Source organism: Chiloscyllium plagiosum, chromosome 7 (genome assembly GCF_004010195.1).
Source record: "Chiloscyllium plagiosum isolate BGI_BamShark_2017 chromosome 7, ASM401019v2, whole genome shotgun sequence".
NCBI classification, from domain to species: Eukaryota; Metazoa; Chordata; class Chondrichthyes; order Orectolobiformes; family Hemiscylliidae; genus Chiloscyllium; species Chiloscyllium plagiosum.
Genome location: NC_057716.1, coordinates 86,011,319 through 86,033,576, shown reverse-complemented (window position 1 = coordinate 86,033,576; position 22,258 = coordinate 86,011,319). Strand labels below are relative to the sequence as shown.

The 22,258-nt window shown below is 41.1% G+C and overlaps 1 protein-coding gene across 7 annotated transcripts in view; it reads right to left on the bottom strand.

Moving 5' to 3' along the window:
* The window catches only part of lypd6b (LY6/PLAUR domain containing 6B), a 181,949-nt gene that overhangs the window by 36,690 nt on the left and 123,001 nt on the right, over positions 1-22,258 (bottom strand). Inside the window, exon 1 of one of the 7 annotated variants that reach the window (XM_043694144.1) lies at positions 4,209-4,218. The exons of the other annotated variants lie outside the window; for them this stretch is intronic. The gene's annotated coding sequence lies outside the window, so the exon portion shown is untranslated. Of the gene's footprint in view, positions 1-4,208; positions 4,219-22,258 lie in introns of those variants that run through there. 7 annotated transcript variants of the gene reach the window in all.

Genomic DNA, 22,258 nt, shown 5'->3' with positions numbered 1-22,258 from the left:
TGTGTGTGTGTGAGAAAGTGTGTGTGTGTATAGTGAGTGCAGAGTGTCTTACGTCTGTGAGGGGGTGCATCATGTTTATCATTTCAGTTCACCTAAAGCTAATCGTGTACTGCGGACTCAATAGTACACAATACACCACATGTCTATAGGCAGTAGCTCGTTCTCCATAGCGTATATATCCATGACAGTCATAACAAAACTTTCTGCCAAGAAGGAGAGAGCTGGTTGAAACTGAATATGTATTACAGAGCACCCACGACATGGGAAACTAATGATAAAACAAAACTGAGTGAATAGAGGTCTCCTGAGACAATTGGCTGAATTTTTTCAAACTCATGGAGGCGTCATAATCATAAAATCCCTATAGTGTGGAATCAAGCCCTTCATCCCAACAAGTCCATACCAACCCTCCAAAGAGTAACCCACCTAGACACATTCCCCTACCCTATATTTACCCCTGGCTAATGCACCTAACCTACACATTCCTGAATTCAATGGGCAATTTAGCATGGCCAAATTACCTAACTTGCACATCTTTGCTTTGTGGAAGCAAACCAGAGCAAACCAAACAGACACAGGGAGAATGTGCAAACTCCACACAGCCAGTTGCCCAGACTGGAATCAAACCTGGGTCCCTGGCTCTGGGAGGCAGCAGTGCTAACCACTGAGCCACTATGCTGTCAATGCCAAAGAGCTCTCACACTGACCTGCTTGCCTCAGTATCTGCTCAACTCACCATGGAGTTGGTTAACCTGATAGCATTGGATTGGACTTGCCCTTCTATTATCTGTCCACCGTCCTTCATTAGACAGAGATTCTCAAAGGATGGCCTTCAGGAAGATGCTGACAGGAGTCAAGAGCTAGTTCTAGGTTCCTAGAACTGGAACTGAGCACCACTTCAACATCATGACCCATCCGGAAAACTCCAGCGTATATCAGAGTAGTGGTAATAATCAAGTTGCTGAGAACATGTTCCATGTTAGTGATTCATCAGGTAGGGATGAAAAAGATTTAGTGACATAACAGAAAGTTGAGCTAACCTTAACTCTCATCAACCTATGCCAAAGTAGAAAATTTTGCAAGGCGTTTAAGATTTTTCCAAATGCCAAAAATATTGAGACAATCTAAATTTAGATATCTGCAACAGTCCTCTTGAAAATAAAAAAAACTTAATTGAAAGTGCTCGATAAGTCATGGACCAGCCAGCGACACCCAGATCCCACAAGAGAATTTTTTTTAAAAACTAGAATATGGAAACGGGAGGAAGAAATTCAATCCTTTCAGGCTGTTTGACTCTTCTAGATGATTGTTAACTTCATTAACACCTTTGTTAAGTTTGAACAAAAGTTTGAACTTTGTAAATTATAATCTCAAGCTCAGTCAATGGTAGACTTCAGGCAAATTGCAGAGATTTGAAAATAAGCCAAGCATAATCTTGCCAGCAGACCTAAGTAAAAATATATTTCAGGATACATATCGCAAAATATCATTACCCTTTCATTACTCAGGCAGTTTATGGGCTCAATGGTGTTGTGTTGCCTGATGTTGACCAGACATCTAACTGTGCTTTCAATTAGCCTCACTATCACTGACCCAGGGAGATCAAAGTCAGCTTGTGATCAGTATACAGTTATCAGAGCATTTCTAATGCTGTCGAATGAGGGCAAAACTGGATGAGGCTGTGATGATCCCACGGTCCAATATCTTGTGCAGGTTCATCATACCTCAGCAATTACAATGCTTTTAAGAAAGCAAAGGGAAAGAATTGAAGGAGAAAATAAATCAAGGCAGCTTCCACCTTCTCAAAGGCAACAAGGGATGGGCAATAAGTATTGGACCAACCAGCCAGTGACATCCAGGTCCCACAAGTGAATTCACAAAAAAGCTAGCATATGGAAAGAGGAGGAAGAAATTCAGTCCTTTCAGACTGTTCCACCCTTATAGATGATTGTTAACTTCATTAACAACTTTGTTCCTCAATGCTCTCATATCAACAACTCATGTCTATGCAACTACCTTAACCTAATAAAATGGCCAAGACACTTCACAAGCACATCATAAAATAAAAAGGACGCTCAGTCACATGAAGTGATATCAGGGTGACCAAAAGCTCTGTTCTTCCAGCCTTCTGCCTGTCTACTTTGGATTCCAGCATCTGCAGTTTTGTTTTATCTCTATAGAAAGCTTGAAGGGGCAGGTTTGAAAGATTTTCTTAAAGAAGGCAAGTTAGATAGAGAGGCAAGGAGGCTTGGAAAGGGAATCACAGAACTCAGGACCTCAACAGCACAAGGTACAGCCAACAATAATGAGGAAATTAAAATCAGGGATCCTCAACGCAGCCAGAATTAGATGAGATGTGCAGCTTTTTTAGTGACTATAGGGCTGTTACAGAGGTAGACAGGGTAGACACTGGATGCATTGAAATTTAGAGGTCTTGAACGAATGGACATGAATTTGGAAGATACCAAACGTTGATCAATGTTAATGATTAAAATTTTAATTAGTTTCACCTTTGGAGAGAACATTGTGACCAAAAGCTCTGTTCTTCCAGCCTTCTGCCTGTCTACTTTGGATTCCAGCATCTGCAGTTTTGTTTTATCTCTATCGAAAGCTTGGAAGGGGCAGGTTTGAAAGATTTTCTTAAAGAAGGCAAGTTAGATAGAGAGGCAAGGAGGTTTGGAAAGGGAATCACAGAACTCAGGACCTCAACAGCACAAGGTACAGCCACCAATAATGAGGGAATTAAAATCAGGGATCCTCAACGCAGCCAGAATTAGATGAGATGTGCAGCTTTTTTAGTGATTATAGGGCTGTTACAGAGGTAGACAGGGTAGACACTGGATGCATTGAAATTTAGAGGTCTTGAACGAATGGACATGAATTTGGAAGATACCAAACGTTGATCAATGTTAATGATTAAAATTTTAATTAGTTTCACCTTTGGAGAGAACATTCCAAGTTTCCCCTTCTTAATTCACTCTTAAATGACCTTTCTCTAACTTCATGATTATATCCCTTCATTCTTAACATCCCAATTAGGGTAAATAGTTTTTCTGTGTCTGGATCCTTTCATTGGAATTATCAAGATGTATTGTTCCTTAAATGTTATTTTCAGTTCCATTTTGAGACAATGAATTCAAACTAATTATAGACTGGCTCTTAGCAGCTGTTTAGAATGGAAGTAAAACAACAAAACAACTGCAAAGAAGTAGATGGCATTGAGTGCTCCAAGGTTCAGGAAGAGAAAGTTTAACCAATCAAAGACTCATTTAACATGAAAAAGTGTCACATTTTGAAATCAAAAGGTCACGTATTGGACAGCTACCACAGATTCCTTTCTACACTAATCTGCCCAGCACATTTATCAACCTTTTCCTTACAGTGGTGTTATTGTGAAGCTTTCTAAAGATTATAATATTTAATGATGGTACGCATTTATCTTGAATTAATTCCACCATGAATTAAGGCAAATAAGGCAAGTACACAATAAGAATTCTGAGGAAATATTTCAGTTGTTAAGACATGTACTACTGAATGACCTTTATGCATTTAGTAAATACATTTGCTTTTTCTGACCTGCTTAATCTGTGAAACTACTTAACACAATTTAAAATAAATTGCCCTCTGTAGGTCTAGGCCAAAGTCTAAAAGAAGATGTAAAACCAGTGACCAGAGGAAGACATTTACTTCACTGAGTTTCCTCCTAAGGCTTAAGTACAATAACCAGGAAATTCCTGAAGATCCTTAAGTGTAAATGCAGCCAACATTATGACCTCTAAAGTCAGGGGAGGCCAACCCTGTCAGAAATGTCAGGAACAGCTTACTTATTATAGAGACAATCTGCCACTTCTTACTGATCAGACCCCTAAAATACTGTGGCCAGTGACATCTGGATGTTCGAGTTGTGTGGATGCCAGGAGTGACTGCTGCAGTTCCATTGTTTCCTGGGCATTCTGGCCCATGTGATTGACTGGATTCATGGCAGGTATTAGTTGAAGGGCTGCCATAGCAACAGCCACAGAGAGGGCAGCTTGTGCTGCTCGCCATTTTTACACTCATGGGGCTGGGACTCATTGCTCACAAAAATTAACAGAAAGACAGTGAAGCCTTTGAAAGCTCCAGTTCGCATTCTCCAAGAATCTGTCAAAGGTGGCAGGCTGCTTTTCCAAGGCAAAGAGGAACTTTGAGCCGGCATTCTGCATGGCAACACTTGAAGCTTCCACCATAGTTAGAAGGCTGATGACATTGAGCCCTTTTAGCTTTAGAGATGACTACACCTCCACTATGCTGTGCAAAGTGCTGGTGCCATGCAAAATGTAAGTTCAAGGTTGAAAGCATGTTCCTTCACACTTTCAGCTCTTGTTTTGATTTCCTTGACAGTCTTTACAATGATTGGTGTAATGATTGGTTTGTGGACGTTGAACCATTTTCTTTTCATTGTTGAGTGTCTTAAATCCACAACTCTATTGTGCTCAGTAAAACAAGAAAAAGAACTTGAGCCTTCACAGAGAGGTCTCATGGACTGTCTCTGGAATCAAGACCTGTGCTGGTTATTTCACCATATGTAAAGCCCTCTGCTTCACAATGAAAATGACCAGTGTTTGAACTAAGTTTGCAGATGACACCAAAATTGGAGGTGTGATGGACAGCTAATAGTTACCTCAGAGTACAGTGGGATCTTGATCTGATGGCCGATGAGTGACAGATGGAGCTTAATTTACACGGATGTGAGGTGCTGCATTTTGGAAAGGCAAAACAGGGCAGGGATTATGCACTTAATGCTAAGGTCCTGTGGAGTGTTGCTGAACAAATACCTTAGAGTGCAAGCTCATAGTTCCTTGAAAGTGGAGTGTCAAGTAGATAGGATAGTGAAGAAGGCATTTGATACAATCTTCTTTATTGGTCAGTACATTGAATATAGAAGTTTGGAGGTCATGTTGTGGCTGTACAGGCCATTGGTTAGGCTAATTTTGGAATACTACGTGCAATTCTGGTCTCCTTGCTATAAGAAGAATGTTGTGAAAGGATTCAGAAAAGATTTACAAGGATGTTGCCCAGTTTGGAAGGTTGGAGCTGGAGGGAGAGGCTGAATAGGCTGAGGATTTTCCCTGAAATATCAAAGGTTGAGGGGTGACCTTATAGAGGTTTATAAAATCATGAGGGGTATGGATAGGCTGAATAGAAAATGTATTTTTCCCGGGGCAAACTATCCTTGCTGAGTCCAAAATTAGAGAGCATAAGTTTAAGGTGGGAGGAGAAAGATCTAAAAGTGTCAACTTTTTTATGCCGAGGATGGTGTGTTTATGGAATGGGCTGCCAGGGGAAGTGGTGGAGGCTGACACAATTACAACATTTAAAAGTTGGATAAATGAATAGGAAAGGTTTAGAGAGATAAAGGGCCAAATGCTGGCCAATGGGACTGGATTTATTTAGGATATCTGATGGGCATGGATGAGTTGGATCGAAGGATGTGTTTCCATGCTGAATGTCTCTATGACTTTATAGTGTTCAACTCATTTCTGCTCCATCAGCAAGAATACGTGCTTCACCAATTTCCATTTCTGTCTCACCTCATTTCCTCCTGAAAACCTCATCCATATATATGTTAACTTTAGACTCAACAATTTCAAAGTTGTCTTGGCTGGCCTCTCCCACTTCACCCTCTGCAAGCTTCAGCTCATTCTATACTCTTCTGCTTGAATTGTAATTTGTTTCAAGTCATCCACTACCATGTCACTTTCCAAATGACACTGGCTGCCAAAGCTTTGATTCTGAAAAACTGATTCTTGCTTTCAAGCTGTCAGATGGCCTTACCCTTCTTCATCTCTTGAACTTTCTCCAGCTCCACAACTCCAGATCTCTGCACTCCTCCAATTATGGTCCCATGTGCAACTCTAGTTCTGTTTGCTCCACTATAAGCAGCCATGCCATCAGATATCTAGACCTTAAGCTCTGGAATTCCCTCTCTAAACCTCTCAGCACTTTCTCCTCCTTTAAGATGTTAGTGGTGCTACCTAAATGTAAGTATGGCATTATTCAGAGGGAGGAGTGCTTAACGGTGCATATTCAGGAGGGTCCCCTGAAACTGAGAAAGACCTAGAAAAAAACAAAAGCTAAAAGGTTAGGATGCAGATAAAGTTGGAACAAGTAGCAGTCTTGGGAATACAGCTTCAAATAGTGCAGTTGGCTGTATATTTGAAAAAAATGAATGAATGTTAGAGGTAAGATGTAATCAGAGCTGAAAATGTGTTGCTGGAAAAGCGCAGCAGGTCACCAACACATTTTGAGCTCTGATCTCCAGCATCTGCAGTCCTCACTTTCTCCTCGTAAGATGTAATCAACCTGCTTCAGTTAGTTGTCAGCCTCAGCTTTCCCAATATCTAAAGGCCCAACCTGACCACATACGTCTTTTAAGCTGCTGAATGAAGCCATTGCCAACTCCTTCCCTTGTCAAAATCTCTCCCTTGCAATATGTGCTATCTCATCCAACTGAAAGAGAGTGAGTAGCTGTTTTTAAGTTAAAGGGAGGTGGAATGTAGAATTGGTGCAAATAGTGCAAAAGAAGCAAGATGGAATGAGAATGGGCAGGTGCTGAATATATAACCAAGAATACACAAAGGGAGAAAGGAAGTTATCTAGTTCTAGAATGTGAAAAGAAAGATGGTGCTAACGTATGCAATGAAGGGAAGGAGGAAATAATTATTTTTGCAATGAGTAAGATAGATGAGGCAGTGTGTTCTTGTAACTGAGACTGTGATGGATGTATGGGAGAAAATGCAGTTGCTAAGAGCTATGGGAAGGTAGTGAAAGAGTGTGGTGAATGGTGTAGTTAAGAGTAACTGAGAATCATACAATCCCTTGAGGTACTTCTTCACCTTTCTCCTTCTGAGGGAGTTACTGGTAGTACTCAATGCATGGAGATTTTAAAAATAAACCCCCAGCAGCTAGGCAGCAGGATCTCTGTATTTGTCCTGAATTACCCCACTAGGATCTTCAGGCAGCCCTCAGGAAAGTGAGGGATTAGGGCTGGAGATGTGTGAGAGAAGAGGTCTTCAACATATCCCTGATGACAACATCCCTTTACCTGCTGATAAGCAAAAATCAAAGTGGGGAATTTAACCTTATTTCAAGTAATCCATCAGCATTCAGATAGATCTCAATAGGCATGTCAGACATTATGTGTGACGCATGGACAAGCTGTTCAATTCCTGATACATTCAGGGGAACAAATTGTCAGTCAAAAGGAAATTAAGCTAAAGAGTTAACATTGATTGGATCTCAAGTTAATGCCATCATGGAAGCATTATCCCTGAACCAAACTCAGGGTAGTATGTTAATGCAGCTAGTTATATTAGCTGAGCCCATAACAACAACCAAAATAATAACTTTTATATGTAAAATTTACATTATGTGTATATACATAGCTATACATAATATATATATATATCACATTTTTAATTAATTGAAACATCGCAATGTTTAGTCCCATTAACTGATGTCAAGAATGGTCTGAGATGAATTTCTTTTGCCATCAATCCTTCCTCATTTCAGATTGAACAATATTTAATGTAAAAATGTGTAGCACTATTTGCATTTTGCAGTTCCTTTTTCTTGAGTCAAAAATATTAATTTTCCACAGAAATCAGAGTAAAACGTACTCAGTAATCTTACTGGCTCACAAATTACACTTCGAGAGTAGTGTACAAACACTATCCTTCCATTTACCAAACTGTACTTGTTCGGTGCTATAAAATTAAGTGAAATTGTACTGCTTCTATGTAATTCAGCAGCGGTTCCGATGCATTTAACAGATCAACAGGAAATAAATTACTTCACAGCTTTTGAAAAACTCATGACCTAAATATTAAAAACGTAAAATCCATTTTCTCATCCTGTAGTTAATATTGTCAACCTGTGCAGACACCTGACGTAGCACTTTTTAACATAAGTTGCCACTAGCAACCTGCTCTAGGTGATGAACCTGCCAGAAACTCTCAAACTACAACAAAGCCCCTTTCATGACCGGCATATCAAGTTTGTGCCTGGTAATTTCATTCCAATTAAGTCTTGTTGATTTTCAAAGATTCTTTTGATTTTACAAAGTTTTGTCCTCAGATGTTGGAATTAACATTTGGGAGTTGGAGGTTCTCGTTATGTAAATAGATGCACAATGTTGAAAAGAGGAGAATTGGTTAGTTTGGATCAGTCTTCCATCAGTTCTGGGAAGGCTCAGAGAGTGTTCTTTGTCAAAGGCACTATATTAACTGTAGGAAAACGTAATGGATATAGCTACAGAATTGATGGTACGACACAGTTAATAACATTCAGTTATAGCATGAGAGGTGATTGTGAAATACTAATGCTATCAGATGCATCATTGCACACTGCTACACGCAATTTTGTGTTAGCAATGTCAATATAAAATAAAGGATACAATTTTACAAGGGAAGCAGGAGCAGTAGGGCCCAGATGCACACAGATCATCGAAAGTGGATAATTTGAGTAGGTAAAAAGACATAAATATCATGGGTTTTATAAGGAGGAACATTGCCTAAAATGCTGAGTAAAATCTTTAAACACACTGATTTATGCCCATATGGAGAAGGGTGCCCAATGCTATGCTGGGCACCGCACTGTGGGGAGGATTGTAAGACTTTGGATAGATGCAAAATGATAGGTGCAAAAAAATCTAGGGTTCAGGAACTTCAGTTCTGTGGATGGATTGGAGAATTGATTGAGAGGAGATTGAAAGAAGTGTTAAAAATCATTAGGGATCTGGAAAGAGTAGATGAGGAGAAACAGTTTCCATGAACAGAAGGATTGAGAAACAGAGAACTCCAAGGTGCCTTACTGAGAAAGCAAAGATGACCTGAGATAAGAGATTATTAATCCAGTGCTTAGTTACGATCTGGAATGCATAGCCTGCAAATGTGTTGGATGCAAATTCTACCACAGCTTTCAAGGGGAAGTCGGGCAATTAGCTGAAGAGAAAGAAAATTGTCGAGCTAATGGAAAAGACAAGAGAGTGGGGTTATTGGAATTGCTCTTCTTGAGAGACAGCACAAAGTTGTTGGGTTGAATGCCCTCCTTCTATGTTGTCACCATTCTATGATGTAGTCAAATTAAAACAGGAGGACTGGACTGGACATAATAAAAGGTTCTTCTTTTTAACATATAAATAAAGTGCAGAGGTGCACAGATGCTCATTACTCAGCCATGCATTGCTTTCTCCTCACAATTTGATCCAGTTTCCGTGAGATACGTATAATTTATTTGCACTTGGATGATCCAGAAGCAACGCAAGGATCAGGTAATAGAAAAATACCTTAAAATGGTAATTATTTAATAAAACGAGATTCCCTCTATGTTCCCTTACAAGGGTGTTGTAAGAAGAAGAGAGTACAATGCATTTTTCTTTACTCATTCATTGGATGGGAACAGTAGTGGCAAAGCAGTCATTTATTGCCCACCTCTAACTGTCTTTGAGAAGGTGATGTTTTCTCAAGTGTATATGATAGAGATATTCTCACAGCACTGCTAGAAAGAGTTCCAGGATTTTGACCCAATGAAAGAATGATGATATCTTTCCAAATCAGTGTGTTCTGAAAGAAAAATTTGTGAGTGGTGCATTCCCATATACATTTTTTGGATTAGTGGTGCTGGAAGAGCACAGCAGTTCAGGCAGCATCCGACGAGCAGCAAAATCGACGTTTCGGGCAAAAGCCCTTCATCTGCAGTCATTGTTTTTACCATTCCCATATACATACTGCCCTGGATCTTATAGGGATTGGGTTTGGGAGGTGCTATTGAAGTGCATTGCATCTCGTACATGAACACACTGCTGCTACTTTGCTGGAGGAAGCTGGCATTAACAGGTTGATTTGTCCTGGATAGTGAGAGGATTCTAAAAGGGGTTGAAGCTGCATTCAACCAAGGAAGTTGGGAATATTCCATCGCACTCTTGAACGGCATGTGCGGATGGTGGAGAGGCTTTTGGGAGTTGAAAGGTGAGTTTCTCACTGCAAGATTCCCAACCTCTGTGCTACTCTTGTAGTCACAGTATTTATATGGCAGATTCAATTAAGTTTATGTCACTGATAACCTCCAGGATGTTGATGCTGGGAATTCAACAGTGGTTAATCTGTTGAACATTAATAGGAGATTGTTAGATTATTAGATTCACCTTCTCAAAGGCAATTAGGGATGGGCAATAAATGATTGCTTTGCCATTACTGTTCCCATCCAGTGAATGAATAAAGAAAAATGCATTGTACTCCCTTCTAGTTACAACATTCTATGTTTTCCAGTGGCAAGAATATAAGAGGGAATCTCGTTTTATTAAATAATTACCATTTTAAGGTATTTTTCTCTTACAAAGGTAGCACAGAGGTTGGGAATCTTGCAGTGAGAAACTCACCTTTCAACTCCCAAAAGCCTCTCCACCATCCGCACATGCCGTTCAAGAGTGTGATGGAATGTTCCCAACTTCCCTGGTTGAATGCAGCTTCAACACCTTTTAGAATCCTCTCACCATCCAGGACAAATCAACCTATTAATGCCAGCTTCCTCCAGACCTGCACAAAGTAGCAGCAGTGTGTTCATGTACGAGATGCAATGCACTTCAATAGCACCTCCCAAACCCAATCCCTATAAGATCCAGGGCAGTATGTATATGGGAATGCACCACTCACAAATTTTCCTTTCAGCACACACTGATTTGGAAAGATATCATCATTCTTTCTTTGGATCAAAATCCTGGAACTCTTTCTAGCAGTACTGTGAGAGTATCTCTATCATATACACTTGAGTAAACATCACCTTCTCAAAGACAGTTAGAGATGGGCAATAAATGACTGCTTTGCCACTACTTTTCCCATCCAATGAATGATTAAAGAAAAATTCATTGTACTTCCTTCTAGTTATAACACTCTATGTTTTCCAGTGGCAAGAACATAGGAGGGAATCTCACTTTATTAAATAATAATCATTTTCAGGTATTTTGCTATTATCTGATCCTTGCATTACTTCTGCATCATCCAAGTGCAAATAAGTGACACATATCTTATGGAAACTGCATTGATTGGCAATTACATGGCACGATTAGTACTTGCAACTTTTAGCCTAAGCCGATTGTTATCCAGGGCTCTTGCGGTGCAGTGGTAGTGTCCCTGACACTGAACTATGAGGCTGGGTTCAAGTAGCACAACTCCAGAAATGTGTTACAATATTTTAGGACATATTGATTAAAAATATATGTGTGTTGTCCAATTCCTTCTGCATGCAAGCCCAGACTACTTCAGTATCTGAGGAGTCAAATGGTTCTGAAGATTGTGTAATTATCAGGGAAAAACTTCATTGTTGACCTTATGGTAGAAGAAAGGTCACTGATAAAAGAACTGAAGGTGGTTTGACCTAGGACACTATCCTGAGGAGCCCTGATCGAGATGCCTTGGAGTTGATTGTGATTGGCTTCCATCAACCATTATCAGCTTCCTTTGTCATCAGTAGAATTCCAACCAGTGAAGAGTTTCCTTCTGATTATCATTAATTCCAGTTTTGCTAGGGCTTCTTTATGACACATAGTCAAAGTCAATCTCTCATCAGCACTTGAGTTCAGCTCTTCTGTCTCAGTTTGGACCAAAGCTGTAATGACATCAGGTGTTGAATGACCCTGACAGCGTCCAAGCTAAGTATTAATGGACAATTCATTGGTAAGTGCTTTTTATTAACAATTATTGACACCATCTTCCAACACATAATGGATCATCAAGAGTCTATTGATGTAGCAGTAATGAGCTAGATTAGATTTGCCCTGTTTTTGGTGGACATGACATACCTGGGCAATTTTTCACATTGTTGGATGGATAACTATGTTGTAGCTGCACGAAAGCAATTTGCAAGGGGCAAAGCTAATACTGGAGCACAAGTATTCAGTACTATTGCATGAATTGTGTCAAAACCCATGCCCTTTACTATATAAAGTCTTCAGCTATTTCTTGGCACCACATGGAGTGAATCGAATTTGCTGAAAACTGATATCAGAGACTCTGGGGGATTCAGGATGAGGTCGCAGTCAGTCATTCACTCAATATTTTTGATTGAGGATGACTGTGAATGCCTCAGCCTTATCTTTTGTACTGACGTGGGGAATATGCTGGGCTCCATCAACAATGATGGGAATGTTTGTGGAGCAATACTGTGGCCATTTATTAATTGTCCAGCACCATTCAAGACTAGAGCTCATGCAGAACTTTGATCTGATCCACTAATTGTGGGGCTGTGCAACTCTGTGATAATGTTTCCTGTGTTTTATGTTTGTGGCATTTGATTTTAAGGTATGCCAGATGCTGCTCTGGACATGCCATTCTGCACAGCTTATTGAATTCGAGTGGATCCTTTGGCCTGATGTCAATCATAAAGTATATGTTGGGCCATGAGAGTACAGAATGTGGTTGAATATAAATCTACCCCCATTGCTGATCAGTACCTCATGGGTGCTCAATTTGGAACTTCTGTTTGGAATCAATCCCATTTAGCACTGTGATAGACAGCGCACGGAAGGGCACTCTTAGTGTAAAGGCAGGACTTCAACTTCACAAAGACTACACAGTGGTCACATATGCCAGATCAGAAAGTTTCCTTCCCTAAATGGCATATGTAAACCAACATGTTATGATAATTTCATAGTCAACATTTCCAAGAATAGCCTTTTAAATCCAGATTTATTCAGTAAATTTAAATTACACCAGCTGTTATAGTCAGATTGAACTCATGACTCTGAAGCATAAGTTCAAGCCTTTGAATTACATAATCATTATTATGTTATCACATCTGGTACTGTTTTGTTATTGTAATGTTATCTAGTCTATTACTCTGAGTACTAATTATTAGACCATCTGTCACATCACAGATGGGCATCTTATGATCAATTTGAAGGTATTTTCTGCTGCTGCAGAATGGAAATGACCTTCTATGTGATCTGTAAAGACAACACTGAAAAATCCATTTGGCTGATGGTGTTCATGTGGGATGAAATTATTTCAGCTTAAGCACAGGCACCAGCTTGTTTTTTCTTATTCATGGGACATAGGATTAATTGCCCGTCCCCAGTTACCCTTGACAAGGTGGTGGTGAGCTGCCTTCTTGAACTGCTGCAGTCCACATGCTAAAAATAGACCCATAATGCTGTTGGGGACAGAATTCCAGGATCTTACCCAGTGAAGGAACAGTGATATATTTCTAATTCAGGAAGGTGAGTAGCCTGAAGGGGAGCTTACAGGTGGTGGTGTTCCCATGTATCTGGCACCCTTGATCTTCTAGATGGAAGTGGTCATGGGGTTGGAAGGTGCTGTCTGAGGATCTTTGGTGAATTTCTGCAGTCCATCGTGTAGATAGTACACACTGGTGCTGATGAGTGTTGGTGGTGGAGGGAGTGGATGCTTGTGGATGTGGTATCAATCAATCGGGCTGCTTTGTCCTGGATGATGGAGTGCTGAAGAAGCACAGCCGGTCAGGCAGCATCAAAGGAGCAGGATAGTCGACATTTCGAGCAGGAATGCCAGTACCTGCAGTTCTTACTTTCTTTTTGCCCTGGATGGTGTCAATCTTCTTGAGTGTTGCTGGGGCTGCACCCAGCCAGGCAAGTGAATATTCCATCCCACTCCTGACTTGTGCCTTGTAGATGATGAACTGGCTTTGTGGAGTTAGGAGGTGAGTTACTTGCTGCAGTGTTTCTAGTCTCTGACCTGCTTTTGTAGCTACTGAGTTTCTGATCAATGGTAACCCCAAGAATGTTTATAGTGAGGGATTCAGTGATGATAAAACCATCGAATGTCAAGGGATGGTGATTAGATTGTCTCTTATTAGTGATAGTTGTTGCCTGGCATGTGTGTAGTGTGAATGTTAATTGCCATTTTTCAGCCCAAGCCTGGATATTGTGTAGATGTTGTTGCATTTGAACACAGATTGCTTCAGTATTTGAAGTTCTGAATGATTCTGAATGTTGTGCAATCATTGGTGAACATTCCCACTTCTGATTTTATGATCGAGTGAAGGTCACTGATGAAGCAGCTGAAGGTGATTGGGCCTAGGACACTACCCTGAGGAACTCCTGCAGAGATGTCTTGGAGTTGAGATGACTGATCTCCGACAGCCAGAACCACTTCCTATGTGTCAGGGATAACTCTAACCTGCAGAGAGTTTGTCCCCAATACCCACGGACTCCAGTTTTGCTCAGGCTCCTTGATGCCACACTCAGTTGACTGCAGCCTTGATGTCAAAGGCAGTCACTTTTACATCACCTGGAATTCAGCTCTTTTGTCCTTTTGAACCAAGGCTGTAATGAGGTCAAGAGCTGAGTGGTCCTGGTGGAACCCAAGCTAGGTGTCACTGAGCAGGATATTTCTCAGCAAATACTTGATAGCATTGTTGATCACACATTCCATCACTTTATTGATGGTCGAAAGTAGATTGATGGGGCAGTAACTAGTCAGGTTGGATTTGTCCTGCTTTGCGTGTACGGAACATACCTGGGCAATTTTCTACTATACTTGGTAGATACCAGCATTGTAACTGTACAGGAAGAGGTGGGCTAGGCAAGTGGCAAGTTCTGAAGCACCAGTCTTCAGTGCTATTGCTGGAATGTTGTCAAGGCCTGTAGCCTTTGCAGTATCCAGTGTCTCCAACCGTTTCTTGACGTTACGTGGAGTGAATCAAATTGGCTGAGGACTGGTATCTGCAATACTGGGGAGTACTGGGGGGAGGCCGAAATGGATCATCCACTCAGTACTTCTGGCTGAAGATTGCTGCGAATGCTTCAGCCTTATCTTTTGCACTGATGTATCGAGCTCTTCCGTCATTAAGGATGGAGGTATTTGTAGACCCTCCTCCTCCTCCAATGATTAATTATCCTACAGCCTAGTTAATAATGATTCTTCTAATGCATCTGAGTACTTTCGAAATGTGATTATGTTTCCTGTTGTCACCACTTTTTCTGACAGTGGGTTCCAAATCTTTGGTTGAAACTTTTTTTTAACAAATTGCTTCAAATTTGATCCCTTCAATCTGTCTGCTCAAGGATCCTTCTTATTTACTCTATCTGGGCTCTCATAATTTCATATACTCCAATTAAATCTCTCCTGACATTGCTATGTAGGGAACGATCCAAAGTCATCCTTCTTTCCTCACAGCTAAAGTGTGATAACAGCCTTCCTATAAAATAATAATTTCAAAGGTACATTGTACTCCAGTTACATCCTTACCACCATGTAGCATAATGTCCTGTTGTAATTTAACCTCCTTACATGATGAATTCCAAAACAGACAAAATGTAGTTATTTTTTATTATAAAAAGAAAATGCAAATCCACTAAAAGCAACCTTTCTAAATGTCCCTCTATAATAAAGGGGAACCTCGATTAAGCAAACGTGATGTACGGGCACTATTTCGTTCGGATAATCGATTATTCGGTTAATCGATTAAATGCCTTTCCTCTGGGACTCGGAGTTTTTAAAGTCTGCTCCTCATTCAGGAGACTGCAGAACACACTGTGCGCGAGACCCCGCCCTCCCCCACCCCGATGCTGTCCGACACCGTCACCCGCCCCCAACTCCTGCACCACCTCCCCTGCCTTGAACTCCATGCAACACCTCTCCCCGTCCCCAACACCGCACCCTCTGCCCCCAACTCCGTGCAACACCTCCGCCCACCCCCCACCCTGTGGAATCAAATTGGCTGAGGACTGGTATCTGCAATACTGGGGAGTACTGGGGGGAGGCCGAAATGGATCATCCACTCAGTACTTCTGGCTGAAGATTGCTGCGAATGCTTCAGCCTTATCTTTTGCACTGATGTATCGAGCTCTTCCGTCATTAAGGATGGAGGTATTTGTAGACCCTCCTCCTCCAATGATTAATTATCCTACAGCCTAGTTAATAATGATTCTTCTAATGCATCTGAGTACTTTCGAAATGTGATTATGTTTCCTGTTGTCACCACTTTTTCTGACAGTGGGTTCCAAATCTTTGGTTGAAACTTTTTTTTAACAAATTGCTTCAAATTTGATCCCTTCAATCTGTCTGCTCAAGGATCCTTCTTATTTACTCTATCTGGGCTCTCATAATTTCATATACTCCAATTAAATCTCTCCTGACATTGCTATGTAGGGAACGATCCAAAGTCATCCTTCTTTCCTCACAGCTAAAGTGTGATAACAGCCTTCCTATAAAATAATAATTTCAAAGGTACATTGTACTCCAGTTACATCCTTACCACCATGTAGCATAATGTCCTGTTGTAATTTAACCTCCTTACATGATGAATTCCAAAACAGACAAAATGTAGTTATTTTTTATTATAAAAAGAAAATGCAAATCCACTAAAAGCAACCTTTCTAAATGTCCCTCTATAATAAAGGGGAACCTCGATTAAGCAAACGTGATGTACGGGCACTATTTCGTTCGGATAATCGATTATTCGGTTAATCGATTAAATGCCTTTCCTCTGGGACTCGGAGTTTTTAAAGTCTGCTCCTCATTCAGGAGACTGCAGAACACACTGTGCGCGAGACCCCGCCCTCCCCCACCCCGATGCTGTCCGACACCGTCACCCGCCCCCAACTCCTGCACCACCTCCCCTGCCTTGAACTCCATGCAACACCTCTCCCCGTCCCCAACACCGCACCCTCTGCCCCCAACTCCGTGCAACACCTCCGCCAACCCCCAACCCTGTGCAACACCTCCCGACACCCCCAACCCCATGCAACACCTCCCACCCGGCCCCAAACCCCGTCCAATACTGCCCCCTCCACCACCTCTCTGGGACAGCTAGACTGGCCACCTACAAGACTGCTGCAGTTGCCTTAGTGGGGTAAGTCTCCAAATAGCACACACACACAACTTTTTACTGCACCTTTTTGACAGGTTCCATGTCAAGGACAATGTTGGAGAGATTATGAGGGGAAGCGGGGTTTAGGGTACACCCCTGTATAGAACTACAGGGAAAGTGTGGGGAGAGAGAGAGAGGGCAGGGCAGTCAGTCATTTGGAGATGGTGCCTGTTTAATCACTGTAAACAAAAGACGCGATCACTGTTGGAAACACGTCTTTGACGTAATGTTTCCATCGGGACCTAGAGATCTCCTTCGGATAATCCGATTTTCAGATAGTATTTGGATAATTGAGGTTCCTCTGTCTGTATTGACTAAGAAATTCTGATAGATATTGCAGTGCTTGTTGAATAGCACTTTGAGGTAAAAAATGATCTGAATTTAGAAATGTGGCTAATTTTCACCATAAAAATTGAGGAGCTACATTAGTCAGTTGCTTAAAGTTTCTTTCATTATGCTCAACAGTGCGATACAAAAATGACACTCCAGTTCTGAAAAGGTCAGCAAACCCTTACATCAAGCTGTCACTGTTCTTTCAGTACTACCAGCAGTCTCAATTTCTCTGAAGGGTGCAACACACACAGGCTCACATATAAAAACATAAACATAAGAACAGAATAGGAATGGGAGTAGGCCACTTGGTTCCTTGAATCTGCTCTGTTATTCAATACAATCAAGACTGATCTGATCATGGCCTTCACTTCAATTTCTAACCTACCCATCATAACCCTTGACTTTCTTGTCTATCTAACAAGACACTGAGTATATTCAATGATGCAGCCTCCATTGCTCTCTATAAGAGTGTTCCAAAGTAAAATCTCCTTGGAGAAAGTAATTTCAACTCATTTCAATCTTAAACATGAGATGCTTCATTTTTAAATGACCCCTAATTCTAGAAACCCCTGTGAGGAGCAACATATCTACACTATCTAGTCTGCTTAGAATTTTACATTTTTCAATGGGATGTTTCTCATTATTCTTCTAAGCTCCAATAGGTATCAGCCCAACCTGTTCAACCTTGCTTCAAAGGTCAAGAATCAGCCTAGTGAACCTTAGGACTGCACACAGTACTCTAACTGTGATCTTACCGATGCCTTCCACAGATGTAACAAGGTCTCTCCACCATTATGCTGCATTCCCTGTAACAGCAAAGGCCAATACTCTATTTGCCTTCCTAACTGCTTTGAACACAGAAGCAGAAAATTGTTACAGTGCAAAAGAAGGCTATTCAGTTCATCGTGTCAATGCTGGTTCTCTGAAGGTGCAATTCACCTTGTGACAAACAGTAAGCTGAAAATGTGTTGCTGGAAAAGCGCAGCAGGTCAGGCAGCATCCAAGGAACAGGAGAATCAACATTTCGGGCATAAGCCCTTCTTCAGGAATGAGGAAAGTGTGTCCAGCAGGCTAAGATAAAAAGTAGGGAGGAGGGACTTGGGGGAGGGCCGTTGGAAATGCGATAGGTGGAGGGAGGTCAAAGTGAGGGTGATAGGCCGGAGTGGGGTTGGGGCGGAGAGGTCAAGAAGAAGATTGCAGGTTAGGAAGGCGGTGCTGAGTTCGAGGAATTTGACTGAGACACGGTGGGGGGAGGGGAAATGAGGAAACTGGAGAAATCTGAGTTCATCCCTTGTGGTTGGAGGGTTCCCAGGCAGAAGATGAGGCGCTCTTCCTCCAACCGTCATGTTGCCATGGTCTGGCGATGGAGGAGTCCAAGAACCTGCATGTCCTTGGTGGAGTCGGAGGGGGAGTTAAAGTGTTGGGCTACGGGGTGGTTGGGTTGGTTGGTCCAGGTGTCCCAGAGGTGTTCTCTGAAACGTTCCGCAAGTAGGCGGCCTGTCTCCCCAATATAGAGGAGGCCACATCGGGTGCAGCGGATGCAATAGATGATGTGTGCGGAGGTGCAGGTGAATTTGTGGCGGATATGGAAGGATCCCTTCTCCCCTCCCCTATCCCCCACCACCAAGGATATATTTCCCTCCCCTCCCCAATCAGCGTTCCGAAAAGACCACTCCCTCTGTGACTCCCTCGTCAAGCCCACACCCCCCACCAACCCAACCTCCACAAACAGTAAGCATAAGGCCTATGCTTTTTTGTATAACAAGAACACCCAGATGGAAACATTCTGACCTGGCGAGGAGATTTTAACAGTTCCATCAAGTGTCAACATTAAGTGAGACTCAATATAGTTTCTCTACATCAAATGAGATTGAAATATCAAAACTAATTTAACTTTCAAACCTCGATTATCCGGTATTTTTGTTCTACAAAGTTAGTACAACATCGTTAAAAGTAGATTCAGATATCATTCATTCAAATGTTAGAATGCTAACATTTCATATTTAATAGGCCCACAATAAAAATTTGAATGTGTAACCATCTGAACAGATCATTTGACAATGTCATAATTAATTAACTGCATGATGTGCATCTAAATTGAACTCAGAATAAGCGACTTCCTTTGGGAACACTAATACATGATGAAATTTGTGTTATACATTCTACAGATGTGGAAGGCAGAATTTATCACCCACCACTGATTGTCTTTCAGAAGATGGCAGGGAGTCAGCTCCTTGAATACAACTTAGTGACTTGCTAGGTCAATTCAGAGGGTGGCTAACAGTTCAATAACATTACTGTCGATCTAATATTACAAACAGGCCAAACCAGATAAGTCATGATTGAACTACATGGATGTTCACAATAATGCCATGGATTTATATTCACCATTCATGATACATTTATTTTTTACTCCACAATGAATACATTGAATTGAAATTCTTTAGCTGTTGCTACAAGATTTGAACTTGCATCTACCAATTACTTACACAGTCCTCTGCGTTATTAGTCTCTTAACACAATCTTTATGCTACCATATTTGTGGCAATGGAATAACAACTAAGCTCCTAGTGAATTTTGAGAAGATTTGTAGCTCAGATTGATGTTCTGGATGTAGGTTTGCTCGCTGAGCTGGAAGGATTTTTTTCAGACGTTTCATCACCATAATAGGTAGCATCTTCAGTGAGCCTCCAGATGAAGCCTTTTCTTGCTGGTGTGACTGCCTGTCTCATGGTTTGCTGGGTTTCTTCTATGAGTTGGCTGTCTTTCAGTGTTGTTTCTAATGCAGCTAAGAAATTTTTCTTGTCCGCATCCTGAATTTAATCCTCTTACTAAGACGGATTTTTCATTGTCTGTTATAGGTCGGTCTGATAAGTTTTTTATCCATGCTTCTGTGTTGTCAGTGTTGTTATTTTGTGTAAGTTTGTCGAGGTTTTTTCTGTCGGTCTATTTTTTTCATTTTCTGTGTTAGTCTCTGTCTAACACCGATGGCATGTTGTACTGTGTCTGTCCGTTCATGGTCTGTTGCATTAGTGAGTAAACATTTTTGGCGCAAAATTTCACAGTTGTATTTATGGAGTCTGTTGTGGATGTCATTAATCATTTCTCTAAGCATTCTGCAGCCGCTTTGCTCTGCTATTCTTTTGGCTAATGGGGTGTTAAGGGGAGGTTTGTATTTATGACATTTAGGTCGTACCTGTTTCCTTAGGCATTCGTGCAGGAAGTACAGTTGTTAGCAGGTGGCACTCTGTCAGTTGGCATTCATTTCCCATTTTCGGGCCAGTTTTAACATATTGCGCCCATAGGTGTTAGCAAGTTTTGAGAAGATTTGTAGCTCAGGTTGAGGTTCTGGATGTAGGTTTGCTCGCTGAGCTGGAAGGTTCATTTTCAGATGTTTCGTCATCATACATTTCAGCTTCATCTGGAGGCTCACTAAAGATGTCACCTAGTATGGTCTCGAAATGTCTGAAAACGAACCTTCCAGCTCAGCGAGCAAACCTACATCCAGAATTAAGCTCTTCTTTAACAGTCCTGCAATGCACTGGTGGAAATTCTTGAAAAGGTTCAAAATGAAAGTTTCTGAAACACATGGAAACTTATTTTAATTAGTCATCTATTCTGTCAATTACAGATTAAAAATGTAGCATCTGCAGGAAAATGAAAACCGATAGATTTCCACTACTTATTTGACTAGAGAAAGAAACAAACATTTACCCATGCTTAATTAGATATTGTTTTCCATCTTGAAGCAGTGTTAAAAACAATATAGACTTGTTGCACCAGGGAGGCAATGGCCTGGGTATTATCATGGGACTGTCAATCCAGAGATCCACATAATATTCTGTGAGTCCAGGTTCAAATCCTTCCATGGCATATGGTGGAATTCAAATCTAATAAATTTCTGGAATCAAGACTCCAACAATGACCATGAATCTATTGTCAATTGTTGGAAAAACCCATCTGGTTCACTAATGTCCTTTAGGAAAGGAAACAGACATTCTTACCTAGTCTGGCTTACATGTGACTCCACACTCACTGCAACATGGTTGACTCTTTATTTCCCTCTGAGAAAAATGGCTGTGCAATAAACAATGGCCCAGCCAGCAGTGACCTCATTGTGTAAATGATTTTTAAAAATCTGTGAGCAAACTGAGAATATTGGGAAGGAACAGTTAGATCAGGGTCTAGATTAGAGTGGCGCTGGAAAAGCACGGCATAGCTCTATTCCTGATGAAGGGCTTTTGCCCAAAATGTCGATTTTCCTGCTCCTTGGATGCTGCCTGGCCTGCTGTGCTTTTCCAGCACCACTCTAATCTAGACTCTGGTTTCCACCATCTGCAGGCCTTATTTTTTGCCTAGTTAGATCAGGGTGCTAGTGAGAACAAGAATTCGAGACTGACTTAAATACAGCCTCAATTCCACAATACCCACTGACAGTTGTTCATTACAGGATTAGCAGAATTGAATTTGAATTAAATATGGAATTTAAGAATCTGCTTTGCTGGGAAGAGATCCAACAATCATTTATGCGACTGTAGTTCAATGCAATTAAAAGATTTCACTGAAAATCACCATTAAGCAGCACGAGCACTTTGAAAAATTTCAGAGACACTTGAACCTGTACGTAAATCCTGCTTGCATAGACTTTGATTTCTCTGCAACTAAGCCTGGATTAGTCAAGGGTGACAATAGATGACAGCTTTACCTCTCTTTGCTCTGCTGTTCTCATGAGGTCTGTCATGTTGCTATGGTTACCAAACCATTTGGCTTAGGCAAACATCATTTAATACTTTAGCATACAAAACTCCTTAAGGCAAGCTTGTCATCAGTTAGTACTCCAACTAGTTGATGTTACTATTGCACCAACCAAACATAGTTTCAGAATGAAACAGTCACCAGGTGAAATACTGAATTTTATTACAGACTATCCTTTTTTACAGTGACAATGTGAAACCATATTAACTTTAAGGTGCAGGAGGTCAAGAGCAAATATAGCACTTCCAATATTCTGAGTCCCAAACTCTCTTGGTTCACTCAGCAT